The sequence below is a fragment of the Psammomys obesus genome, unplaced genomic scaffold (assembly GCF_907164565.1).
Source record: "Psammomys obesus unplaced genomic scaffold, mPsaObe1.curated_primary_1811, whole genome shotgun sequence".
In the NCBI taxonomy this organism is placed as follows: domain Eukaryota; kingdom Metazoa; phylum Chordata; class Mammalia; order Rodentia; family Muridae; genus Psammomys; species Psammomys obesus.
The window spans coordinates 5,371,482-5,384,827 of record NW_026585626.1 but is presented as its reverse complement, the minus strand read 5'-3'; the positions used below and the strand labels follow the sequence as shown (position 1 = coordinate 5,384,827).

The window sequence follows — 13,346 nt, the reverse complement described above, 5'->3', positions numbered from 1 at the left end:
GGGGACTGACATGGGCTCGCACTGCAAAGTACTCCCCGCCGTTTTCCCATCCTAGTCCACCCCACCCCACCCCACTCTGCTCGTCACCCACGCCCCGCCGCCTCTGCGCTCCCCCGTCTGCTGCGCATCGTGGTTCTCATCAGCCCTTCACGGCTCTCGTGGTTCTAAGCCCGAGCGCACTGAAGACATGCTTGCTCGCCACCTTCCTGCTGTCACCAGCCCACGCCTCCCCGGCTTGCGGAGCCTTCGTCACTGGCTTCGTAGGTCAGCGCCTGCTCTCTGTTGGCTTCTTTCTTCGTTCTCTCTTCCAAGATGGACCATCCCTTCGGAGATACCCGTTCAGGCTACCCTCATTTTTTTTTTTGGCTCCGGTCTACACTCAGTCTTTCTGTCCCATTCCTTTGCCAGCCCACTGCTGGGAAGCCTGCCTGCACCAGACCGCTCCTGCCTGTTGGCCTTCCCCCCCCAAGACCCTGCTCTGAACATCCCCACATCCGTTCACTGTCCCACGTCTCGGGCTGAGGGAGTTTTGTAGGACCGTGGGGATAACTGCCCTTGTAGGCCTCTTTACCCAGAGTCAGTGACTCAAAAACCCAAGCCAGACAAAGACCCTAAAACGTATTTTTGTTGTTTGGTTGGGGAAAGGGGCAGAGAAGGGGAAGGCTGCCCACGGTCTATAGGTTCCTGTGGAATGCCCCCATCTTTAAGTTGAAAACGTCGGAAGGTGGCTTCACTAGCTGCACAGAGTGGCTTCCTGCTGACCTGGCTACAGACAGGGACAAGGCAATGCCCACCTTCTCCACCCGACAGAGCACGCATGCCCAATCCCAGCTCTCTAGATGACTTTGGCTCCATTCTGATTCCCTCCTTCCCGGGGGGCTCTCTGGATTTGAGTCACGAGTGGGCTTCTATCATTGATTTTGTCCTAAGTTTTGTTTGTTGTTTTGTAGTAGCGAAAAATTGTAGACCCGTAGATAGCATCAACAATTAGTGTAGAAAACATAAGTCTGGCTTACCACTGAAGCCTGAGGATTACAAAACACCAGAATTTCAAAATGAGGGTAGCCTGTGCTACATAAGAATTGTTCTCACTGTCTCTGTGTCTCTCTCCCTCCTTCCTTTCTTCCTTTCCCTCCCTTCCTTTCTTTCTCTCATGGATAGAAACACAGAGTGGGGAGGTAAGGGCGAGAACAGTATTGGCAATAGCTCTCTGTGTGATAAGATAGAATCTTTGATTGCCTTCTTGATTGATTCCTTCCTTCCCTTTCTTTTAACGAAGTCTCAAGTCACTCAGGCTGGCCTGGAATTTACTGTGAAGCTAAGGATAACCTTAAATTGCTGATTCTCTTAGGTGTTAGAGTTACAGTCATGCATTTACCGCGCCTGGCTCAGATTATTTTTCCTCACTAATACTTTTTATGGTCTCTATTTCATCACAATGAACATGTATGACTTTAAAAAAAAAAGATGAAGTAAAATGAAAGCAATTTATGGTCCTTGATCTTGATAAAGCTGTTATCAGTGTTAGTACCTTTGGTACCCAGGTATTTGTGCATAGGTATAATTGTAATGGACCTACAGTGTTCTATCCTGGAAAGAAAAAACTCATATCATGTGTTAATAGTCCTCAGAAGCATAATTTTTAGTGGTTGTATAGTAACCCACTAAAGAGGCATACTATAACTTAACCTAGACATATGTACATGGCCAATACACACACACACACACACACACACACAGAGAGAGAGAGAGAGATGGCCAATACATATAATTTATAATTATATTTTGTATTTTTTGAAAGGGAAAGAAGGACTCAGTTAACCAAGAAGGCAAGCAAAGATTCTATGTGTATGTTCAATATATATTCCTTTCTTGTGTCATTATAAATGCATTCAACAAATAGCTATTGAGCACCTAATGTGTTAATGCCGGGCGACAGGTGGCACCCTACTGAAGATGGCAGATATCATTTCCCGCTGAGAAACAGGGCCTCCCCTCCCCTCCCCCACCCAGTGCTGGGGACTGATCCCAGATCCTCATATATGGCAGGCAAACACCGCCGTGGAGCAAGCGACGACATCTTCACTGATGAGTGACTGAGCTAGAGGCGGCGTGGAGAGGGAACAACCCCTCTTCATTGATGGAATCTGTTAAAATCCGCTGATAAAACTGTGAAGATCGTGGAAGCTTTCGCAGCTGCTGGCATCCCTGCCTCCCCCTCACTCTCTGAAGATTTTAGCACCTGGCTCATTGTCATTCTCTTCACTCCCACCTCTTTGTAACCCTTGATGACTTTTTCCTTCTTCTGGGGGGCCTGGGAATTGTTCTGGGCTCTCAATGACTCAGTGCACCAGAGGCAGTTCCCCCACCGTGGATGGCAGATGGCTTGTAAGGACAGCCACTGCCCTGCTCTCTGTCTCAGATGACCCACGCCCACTCTTGGCTGTTTCTCAGCAGGAGGTGAGTCCCTTGAATTTAGGCTGAGCTTTGTGACTTGCTTTGACTAATAGAATGTAGTGGGAATTACCCATATGAGTTTCTGAAGCCTAGGTCTTCAGAGGGAAGTGCCCTTGGCCCTTCTAGAATCCTTCTACACCTTTATTCCCAGAGCTTGGGAGGCAGAGGCAGGCAGATCTCTGTGAGTTCAAGGCTAGTCTAGTCTACCTCCCCAGTTTCAGACCAGCCAGGGCTACACAATGAGAGACTTTTTTTAAAAAAAATTTTTTTAAAGATTTATTTATTATTTATACAGCATTCTGACTGCATGTGTGCCTGCATACCAGAAGAGGTCACCAGATCTCACTATAGATGGTTGTGAGTCACCATGTGGTTGCTGGGATTGAACTCAGGACCTTTGGCTGGGATTGAACTCAGGACCTTTGGAAGAACAGCCAATGTTCTTAACCTCTGAGCCATCTCTCCAACCACCCCCCCTTTTTTTTTAAATACAGTATTCTGCCTGCATCTGTACCAGCAAGCCAGAAGAGGGCACCAGATCTCACTACAGATGGTTGTGAGCCACCATGTGATTGCTGGGAATTGAACTGAGGACCTTTGGAAGAACATCCAGTGCTCTTAAACTCTGCACCATTTCTCCAGCCAGAGAGACTGTCTTTAAAAAATTTTTTTTTAAATAAAAATAAAAAATCAGGAGGAAAACAAACAAACAGATAACCTCTGGTTCTCAGTGGGATTTTTTTGTTGTCTTCTTCCTCTTCCTTATGTATACAATGCTCTGTCTTCATGTACACCTGCAGACCAGAAGAGGGCACCAGATCTCATCATAGATGGTTGTGAGCCACCATGTGATTGCTGGGAATTGAACTCGGGACCTCCTCTGAGCCATCTCTCCAACTCCATCCTCTGGTTCTCTTAAGCACTCAGGAGGCTGAGGGAAGATCACTACATGTTTCAGGCCTGCTTAGGCTACACAGTAAGTTCCCAGTCAGCTTGGGCTATACACTAAGACTGGGCAGGGGTGTGGGGATGCGGAGAAAGAAACTTCTGTATTCCTGGGACTCCATGCCCAGCCCTCTTTTCTGTCTTCTCTTCCTTCCTTCCTGATGCCACTCAGCCCAATGACTGTGAAGAGCTAGCTTTGGAAGATGGCTCCTCTCAAGTCACAGAGGCCTAACCCTCCACATGGATTAACAGACTTAGCATTTGCAAATGTGAGTTACTCATTCCCACTCCAGACAGCTTCCTCGAGTCAGTTTTACCTGTATTAGTGAGTGGATATGCCACCTGTCCAATATTAGGCCAAGATCATCAAAATCCGGTCATGTTTGGTCTCTCTGTCTCTCTCCCGTGTGTGTGTGTGTGTGTGTCTCTCTCGTTTCCCATGTGGGCGCCTGTGGAGTTCAGAGGACCGACCGACCCTTGGCTCCTCAGAAGCTGCTATCCACCTTGTTTTTTCAGACAGGGTCACTCATTGGCCTAGAGCTCATGGAGTAGGCAAAGCTGCCTGCTGGCCAGGGAGCCCGGGGATTGCAAACACCTGCCACCATATTTGAGACGGCTGTCTTTAATGAGTGCTGGGATTAAACTCAGGACTTCCTGCTTGAATAGCAAGCATTTTATTGACTAAGCCATCTCTTCAGCCTTCTTCCTCTTCCTCTTTTATCTCTGTGGGTATGTGATGTACATATGCATGAATACGTATGATGTGTGTATGGTATATGTGCATGCACATGTGTGTATGATGTCATTTGTATGGTGTGTGTACATGCATGTGTCTGTATGACATGCATATGCATGTGTATGTATGATGTGTATGCATGGTGTATGTGCATTCGTGTGTATCTGTGATATGTGTGTGCATGTGTCTCTGTGACATGTATGAACATGTGTCTATGATCTGTGTATGCATGTATATCTATAACCTAGGTATACATGGGTTATGCATGCATGCCAGGTACACACTTGCATATGGAGGTCAGAGGACACCTTGTTTGAGGCAGGATATCTTTGTTGTTTTCCAGGGCCCTTAGCCTGCCAGGCTGGCTGGTTCACAGGCTTCTGGAGAGAGGCCTTGCCATGGCAACGCTGGGATTGCAGGGCTGCGGCATGTCTGGCTTTTTGTAGGCTCTAGGAATTCGGGCTCAGGTCTCCACAAATGTTCAAACCAGCACTGAACCTATTGGACAACCTCCCCAGAGCCTCTTCTCTTTTTTACAGTCTACATCCTGCAGATTCCACCTTCAAATCTGTCAAGAATTTGGCCAGACATGGTGGCACACACCTTTGATGCTAGAAGTCTGAGGACAGAGGCAGGTGGATCTCGGAGTTGGAGGCCAGCCTGGTCTACAAAGTGAATTCCGAGACAGCGATGCCACACATGGAAAAAACTTTTTTTGAAAGACCAAAACAACAATAACAACAGAAAAGTATTTGACATTTGACTACTTTTCACAATTTGACTCTAATACCCTGAGCCAAGCCGCTGTTAGCGCTTCCTTTTTTCCTAATTTTATTTATTTATAATTTATCATGCATGTTTATGAATGTACACGTGCCACAGCCTTCGGGCGGAGTTCAGAGAACTTTCAGAAGTCAGCTTTCTTCTTCCACTGTGTAGGTTCTAGGGCTTGAACTCCGGTCGTCGTGATTGGCAGCAGACACCTTTCCTGCCGAGCCATCTCACTGGCCCACTATCATTGCCTTTCCATTGAAACACTCCAACCTTCCCACATCATGATCTACGATCATGTGTCAGTCAGGGTAAAATGTGACATGGTATCTGAAACTAAATCCTGAAAAAGTAATTGGTAGAGGGCCATGAGATGGCTCAGGAGGTTAAAGCATTTGCCATCCAGGATGACTGCATGAGTCAGATCCTGGAGAGCCGCATCCTGAAAGGAGATAACTGATTCCTGCAGGTTATACTCTGACCTTCCCGCGCAGGCCGGGGCCTTTGTACCTACACTTACATAGATATACAAAACAAACGAACAAACAAATAAATGTAATAATAAAAAAATAATTAGGTAACCACCATCAAAATAATTGGTAGAGAGACTGGAGAGATGGCTCAGCGGTTGAGAGCACTGGCTGCTCTTCCAGAGGTCCCGGGTTCAATTCCCAGCACCCACATGGCAGCTCATGGTTGTTGGTCCCGAGTTCCAGGGGACTGAACACCCTCACACGGACATAAATGCAGGCGAAACATCAAGGCACAGAAAATACAAATAACTAAATTTAAAAAATAATCAGTGAAAACCTGGAAAAAAATCTGAACAAAGTCTGGAGTTTATTCTAAGGCACTAGTAATGGATTCTCTGCTTTGACAACTATACCGTGATATAACATTCGCACCGAATAAAAAGGGGCAAAGGATATACAGGAACTCTCTGCCTTTGTAGCTTATTTTGGTTGTTCTTGTTTTTGTTTTATTTATCTATTTATGTCTTTATTTACTTATTTTGTTTTTTTGAGACAGGGTCTCACTATGTAGCTCTGAATGTCCTGGAACTCGTTCTGTAGACCAGGCTGGCCTTGAACTCACAGAGGTCCTCCTGCCTCTACCTCTAAGTGCTGGGATTAAAGGTATGTGCCACCACCTTCCCAGCCTTGTTTTTGTTTTATTCTTATTATTTATGTGGATGTGTGTATGAGTTTATGTGTACTTGTGTGTAGATGCCCTTGGAGGCCAGAGGAGAGCATCAGATCCCCTGGAACTAAAGTTGAAAGTTTTGTGAGCTGCCTAGCTTTCGGTCTGGGAACTGAACTCAGGTCCTCTGGAAGAACAGCAAGCGCTCTTAACTACTGAGCCAACTCTCCAGCCCCATGTGTTCTTATCTTTGACACTCTTCTCTCTGAGGGGTGGTATCTAGGTTGCCTTTTGGCAACCTTGTAACTAAAGTTCAAGTGACACTCGCTGACTTCTAATGTTAAGTGGCAAAACATGGCACCGGGTTCCTGATTCTCGAGATACTGTATTTGGAGATATGATGAATTGCCATGTAATCAGTCTGAGTGCCCTGAGATGGCCATCGTAGAAGGAAGCTTAAACTGTCCCAGCGAGAGGCCATGCGCAGAAGCCCTGAGACTACTTGGAGACAGAGAAATACCCAGGCAGACCTTGCCGCTTCAGTCCCCAGCTGACTCATCTGCACAGAAGACAGTTCCGCCCCAACCCCCAACCCAAACAGTCTTAGGCCACTCATAGGGGGTTATTTGTTCCATGACGCCATAGATGACTGTGATAAAAGGAGGGATGGTGTGATGGTCTGAATAAGAACGACCTACCTCCGTAGGCTCATGTATTTGATTGCTTAGGAAGTGGCACCATTTGAAAGGACTAGAGAGGGTGGCCTTGTTGGAGTAGGTGTGGCCTCACTGTGGGTGGGCTTTGGGGTTCCAAAAACCGAAGCCAGTCTCGGGGCCTGTCTTCCTGCTGCTTCAGGATCCGGGTGAGGAACCCTGAGCTGCTCCTCCAGTACCATGTCCGCCTGCTTGCGGCCATGCTCCCCACAGTGACAACAATTGACTAGACCCCTGACACTAACACCAGCGCTGATTAAATGCTCACCTTTATGAGAGTAGCTGTGGTCGTGGTGTCTCTTCACAGCAACAGATGGAACAGCAGAAGCATCCCATGGGGCCCAGGTGTCTTATTTCCCAAGTTTCACGTGAAAAAGGGCTTGCATTCAGCCAGCTCTAAGGATGCTTTTAGCCTCCGTGCTTGATACCCGGGACATCACTGCAGCACTCACTGTCCATTTTCGCATCTGGTAACTATGTTACCGTAATTTCTTTCTTTTTGTTGTTTTGTTTTGTTTCTGTTTTAAGGCAACTATGTTACCTTAATTTCTTCCTTTTTGTTTCTTTTGTTTTTGTTTTGAGACAGAGTTTCTCCGTGTAGTGCTGGCCATCCTGGAACTCCCTCGCTCTGTAGACCAGGCTGGCTTCAAACTCCGAGATCCACCTGCCTCTGTCACCACCTGGCTTGCCTTAATTTCTTAATATTCTGGAGAAAACAAATGTGTGTGGACACCAATGGCTGACTGGCGCAAAGGTAGTGGGCAACTCTGGCTCTATCTGACAATAAAGTGACAAGGACTTAGGATCTTACTGTGGTGCCAGGGCTGAAGCTGGGGACACTCTCGGGCCTATTTCTTCGTGTGTATAATGAAGATGTCCGAAGTTCTCACTAGTCTGCGCCATGCACATCTCTTCTTTCCCTGCCCTCCTTCCTTGCCCCCCTTTCCTGCTGGCTGTGGGATGGAATGAGCCTGTGAAATGGACCTGTGCACACAGGAAGCAGGAGAATGGGGGCCGAGGTGAGGCTCTGGAGGATCTCTGGTGAAGTCAAGCTCATTTTCTTGCCTTGGAGTAGGACAGAGGTTTGGCAAGAAGAGCCAGGACAGGAGGTGGAACTGGGCTGTGCTGGGCTGTGCTGGGACTTGTCTCTCCAAACTGTCTCTGTTGCAGTGTCTTTGGGAACCTGTCACTTTCAGTCCCTTTACCCAGAAAGCACCCAGAAGCAGTGCCACAGCGGGCCTGTGATTGTGGAATTCACTGGTTTACCATGTTTCCCACCATCCTGAAGCAGCTGGCCTGAGAGGAAGATGAAAGGGCCTTTAAAGATTGCTTTTAATTGATACTTTGTGACTTTCACGTCATGCACCCCAACCCCACTCTTCTCCCCATTCATTCATATCTGCCTTCTGCCCTTGCAACCTCCTCTCTCCAAACAAAACGATCTCACTGTGGCAGTGTGTCACACAGTATTCCCTTTTGTCTAGGCTTCTGGCTCTGTAAGCCTTTTGCTAATAAACACCCACCTTCGTTTAAAATTTGTCAGGAATAGAGGCTAGTCTCATGTCTTGCGTTTCCCTGTCTTTGGCAGAGGCCTCACTACCATCTAGGTAACTTAGTCTTGTCTCTCTATTCCCTTAGCCTTTGATCTCTGTCCAGTCTCCTCCTCCCCCATTACTACAGCCCTGGACCCTCCTAGCCCACCGCCTCTGCCCTGGTATACCTCTTCCTCACCACACCAGCATTCCTATCCTCATCCTGCCTGCTCACCCCTTTCTCCCATGCATGCATTTTGCAGTATGCCTTGAAGTTAAACATTTGGCCCCATCAAAGGGGCCAGCCATCAACCATCACTTCTTCTGATGGGATATCAAGAGTATTAAAAGCTTGGATTTGCAAAATGGCTCAGTGGGTTCATGCTACCAAGCTAGGTGGCTTGAATTTGAATTTGTACCTACATGGATGATGATCCCCACAAATTGTTCTCTGACCTTCACATGTACACTGTACACATACATACACACAGAGATAAGTGTAATAAAGAAATTAAAGAGTGAGGAGCTGGAGAGGTGGCTCAGCAAAGAAGAGCACTATTTGCTTTTCCAGAGGTCCTGAGTTCAGTTCCCAGCAACCACATGGTGGCTCACAACCATCTATAATGAGATCTGGCGCCCTCTCCTGGCACTCAGGTGTTCATGTAGGTAGAACACTCATACATAAAATAAATAACATCTTAAAAGCAATTAAAGAATGTTAAAACCTCCCTTACATCCTAGCTCCGTCCCATGTAGCTGGGTGACTGTGGTATAGAATCTTCATTGTTGGCTTTCCTGGGTTCAGAATCCCCGAAGAGCAATGTTAGTCATTTCTCTGTGTACATCTCCGGAGAGGGTTAACTTAGAGAGAAGAGCCAGCTTTGAACAAGTGGCCCCATCTCATGGGCAGAGGTCCTGGTCTAAATAACAAGGGGAACGAGGGGAAATGGGTCGAGTGAGTACTGCTCTCCCTCCGTTTCCTGGCTGACCTGACTATCGCAAACTGGAGCCAGGTCAGAATTGGTGAGTGGTAGCCAATGTCGTTGAGCATACGCACAACCCCCATGGCTGCCACCACGGCCGCTTTGTTCATGGGCCCATTGCACAGTGACAGGGGAAAGAGGCTGACTGTCCCCAGAATGGGTCATTCTATCTACCTGATTATTGAACTCCTCCTCAACTGATGTCACCTTTGATGAGCATTGACATGGGACACACGCATCTTGAGAGATCTGTCTTCAGACTTCTTCCTCAGGTATCTTTCTCACCAATTTTCCAGTCATTCTCTTTCCTTGACCATCCAGTGACCTGATGGTGGACTGGCTACATCAGACCACTTCTTCCACCGGAAGGACAATACTTTGTTCTTACTGGAGAAGATACTTATTCTGGTTACGAATTTGCCTTTCCTGCATGTAATACTCCCGTCAGAGCCACCATAAACGGACTTACAGGATGCCTTATCCATCGTCATGGTGTTCCACACAGTGTTCTTCTGACCAGGGAACTCACTTCACAGTCAGAGAAGTGCCACAGCGGGCCTGTGATTGCGGAATTCACTGGTTTACCATGTTCCCCACCATCCTGAAGCAGCTGGCCTGAGAGGAAGATGAAAGGGCCTTTAAAGATTGCTTTTAATTGATACTTTGTGACTTTCACGTCATGCACCCCAACCCCACTCTTCTCCCCATTCGTTCATATCTGCCTTCTGCCCTTGCAACCTCCTCTCTCCAAACAAAACAAAACAAAACAGAATGCTCTCACTGTGGGAGCTGCATTGTACACAGTGAGTCACAGAGTATCCCCTTTTGTCCACACATCTTTACTTGCCAATGCTCATTGCAATGAGTCATTGGATCGGCTTGAGGCCTCTGGCTTCTGCTGCACCATCCATGCTAGATTCTCACTGGGACTCCTCTCAGATACCCTGCTGTTGCCCTGTGTCATGGAGATCCTGCAGCTTTAACAGTGCAGGACTGGCCCCGTCACATGCTCCAGCAGTTCGTAGATTAGATGTTGGAGTGGGCCAGCTCAAAGTACTGGATCTGGGTGTGGGTGGTAGCTGAGTCGGTCATCCTGCCAGCTCTCTAGCACCCACACCACCAGGGCAAGTGCTCCAGCACTGCCCCGGCTAGCTCACCCAAGGGCTACAGCAGGTGAGGGAGGAGCAGAGCCAGCCCTCCCGCTCTCACAGCCTTGGGGCGGGCTCACCCATGTCCCTGACACCAGGGCTAGCTCTACTGTGCTATATACAGGTGAGGCGCATGGCCCATTCTCCCCCAGTGCTTCAGCCGGCAACGGGCAGGGCCAGCTCTCCAGCTCTCCAGCTCTCATGACCTCAGGGTCATCTCTCTTGCCTGTCACAGGCTGTGAGGGGTGAAGGCTGTTGGGGAAGGGCCTTTTGAAAACACAGTTTCAGTGTCTGTTAGGTGTCAGTAACCTGGAGAGCTGGGACACAGTTCTCCAAAAGGTGGTATTTGTGTTGAATCAGCGTCCGATATATGGTACGGTTTCTCCCACAGCCAGCAATCAAGGGGTGCTGCTGGCCTAAAAATGTTGGATCCAGTTGTGGGGGTGAGCGGGTGGGGGGCAGGGGTTGCTCTTCACAGGGGCCACAATAAACACTCCATTGAACTGGAAGCTCGGACTTCCCCTGGCAACATTGGGCTTCTGATGCCCTTAGACCAACAGGCCAAGAAAGGGACAGCAGTGTTAGGGCTGATCCCAATCACAGTGGGGAAGGTGGATTGCTTCTCCCCAGTGGCGTAAGAAAGAATGCAGGATATCTTTTCAGGCATCTCTTGGTGCTACTGTGTCCTGTGATTAAAGTCAAAGGCCCTAATCCAGGCAGGATGACAAAGGGCACAGAGCCATCAGGAATGAAGGTGGGGGTCACTCCTCCAGGAACATTGCCGAGAGCTGCTGAGGTGCTTGCTGAGGGTGGAGGAAACACAGATTGTGTAGTAGAGGAAAGTAGTTACAAATACCAGCTAAGGCCACGTGACCAGTTGCAAAAACGAGGATTATAATTGACATTTTGTTAAGAATGTGTTTGTGGGGCTGGAGAGATGGCTCAGAGGTTACGAGTACTGGCTGCCCTTCCAGAGGGCCCAGGTTCAATTCTCAGCAACCGCATGGCAGCTGATGACTGTAACTCCAGTTCTGACACCCTCACACCAACGCATATCAAATAAAATTTTTAAATAATTTATGAAAAAGATATTTGTGTTTTCTTTCTTTTTTTATTTTTTTGAGGTAGGATTTCTCTGTGTATAAACTTGTAGACCAGGCTAGCCTCCCTAACTCACAGAGATCTGCCTGCTTCTGCCTTCCAAAGGCTGGGATTAAAGATGTGTACCACTACCTCTCGGCTTATTCGTGTGCTCTTTTTCCAATTTCTTCATCATGTGTGGTAACATCAGTTAAGAGAATATCAATGGTTATCATGTTTATATTCAAGATACTAAAAGAATATCTCTCAATGGGCATTACCACCTATTCTAAATTTATAATGCATTTGTTCGAGGGATAGTTATATCACGTTAGGCATAGTTATGACCTGGTCATTGTTTCATTTGGAGATTAATCATGACATAAGGAGTTATTACTGTGTGTCAAGTTGACAAGGAGTGAACTTGTGATGGTTTGTCTTGGTTGTCAACTTGATGACTTCTGTAATTAACTAAAACCCAGATGGCTGGGTACCCCTGTGAGGGATTCTTGCTTAATCATTTGAAGTGGAAAGATCAGCATTTAATCCTGATCTTTGGGGTAGGAAGACCCACTTCTGATCTGGACCACAGCTTGCTGCAAGCCTATATAAAGGATCTAGCAGAAGGAAGTTTCTCTCCTTGCCTGCTTGCTCTCACCTCACTAGCAAGTCCATTCCTTCACCGCCATTAGAGCCTACTTCTTTGCGATGCCAGCATCTACCAAAGAGCAGATGAGACATCCAGCGTTATGGACTGAATAACTCCTGGACTGTTGGAGCTTCCATTCATAGGCAACCACTGTTGGGTTACTGTGATCGTAGCCTGCAAGTTATTCTGATAAATCACACAGACACAGCTACACACACACACACACACACACACACACACACACACACACACACTCGGTCATTCTCTAAGTTCTGATACTCTAGAGAACCCTGACTAACACACTGACTGTGTATTCAAGGCAGCCAGCTCCTTCAAGCTCCCACGCACACGCCTTCTCTGCCGTCATGGACTGTGACCCGTCAAACCGTGAGTTAAGCACCGCCCTTCCTTCCTTCAGCTGATCTTGTTGGGTATTTTGTCACAGGAACAGGAAGGTCATCCAGGGACCTTCCAGAGTCTCCGGGTCCTCACTAGAGACAGACCACCCTCGGTAGCAGGCACTAGCCTAAGCACTTTGCGTGTTTATGTTGATCAGTGTAATTGTCACTTGACAGAATCTGCGGTCGCCTGGGGACAAGCCTCCCACTCACCTTCAAGACGGTCGCCTCTGGCCATGTGGATAAAGGATTTATGTTGATCAGGTTACTTGGGAAGATCCACATTAAAAGTGGTTGGCACTGTTCCTCAGATTTGGGACCTGGACTGTACCGAAAGGGGAAAGCTCTGAACGCAAGCTCTCTGCTTCTTGAGTTTGGATGTAACAAAACCAGCCCACTCAAGCTCCTCCTGCTGTGATTTTCCTGCCACGGTGGGCTCTAACCTGTGGCTTCGAACCACAAGAATCCCTTTCTCCTTTAAGTTGCCTTTGTCAGGGTAGTTCATCACAGCAACAGGAGGAAACTAGGACAGTGACTGAATTCAGAGACCCACAACGCTGTGGGGTCTTATACTAAATGCTTAGTCTGCTAGGGAGACAGACACAGAGGGCTTCAGTCATTTGGCTGTGGTCACGCTAGGCGGAGGCCACAGCTGGCCTATGACCCGAGGCCCTCTGCTTCTGACTGCTTTACCACTGTTCTGTGCTTGGGGAAGTGACACTCATCTGGTATAGGAGCAGCCTGGCTTGTCGGGAGCCGCTCCCGCCACTGCAAGGTGGCGCCGGTCTCCTGCT

At 47.8% G+C, this 13,346-nt stretch overlaps 1 long non-coding RNA gene across 1 annotated transcript in view; it reads left to right on the top strand.

The window, feature by feature from the left end:
• The window catches only part of LOC129681050 (uncharacterized), a 3,597-nt gene extending 583 nt beyond the window's left edge, over positions 1–3,014 (top strand). Inside the window, exons 2-3 of the long non-coding RNA XR_008720762.1 lie at positions 2,050–2,460; positions 2,952–3,014. This is a non-coding gene — a long non-coding RNA (uncharacterized LOC129681050). The remainder of the gene's footprint in view (positions 1–2,049; positions 2,461–2,951) is intronic.
• The last annotated feature ends 10,332 nt before the right edge of the window (positions 3,015–13,346 follow it).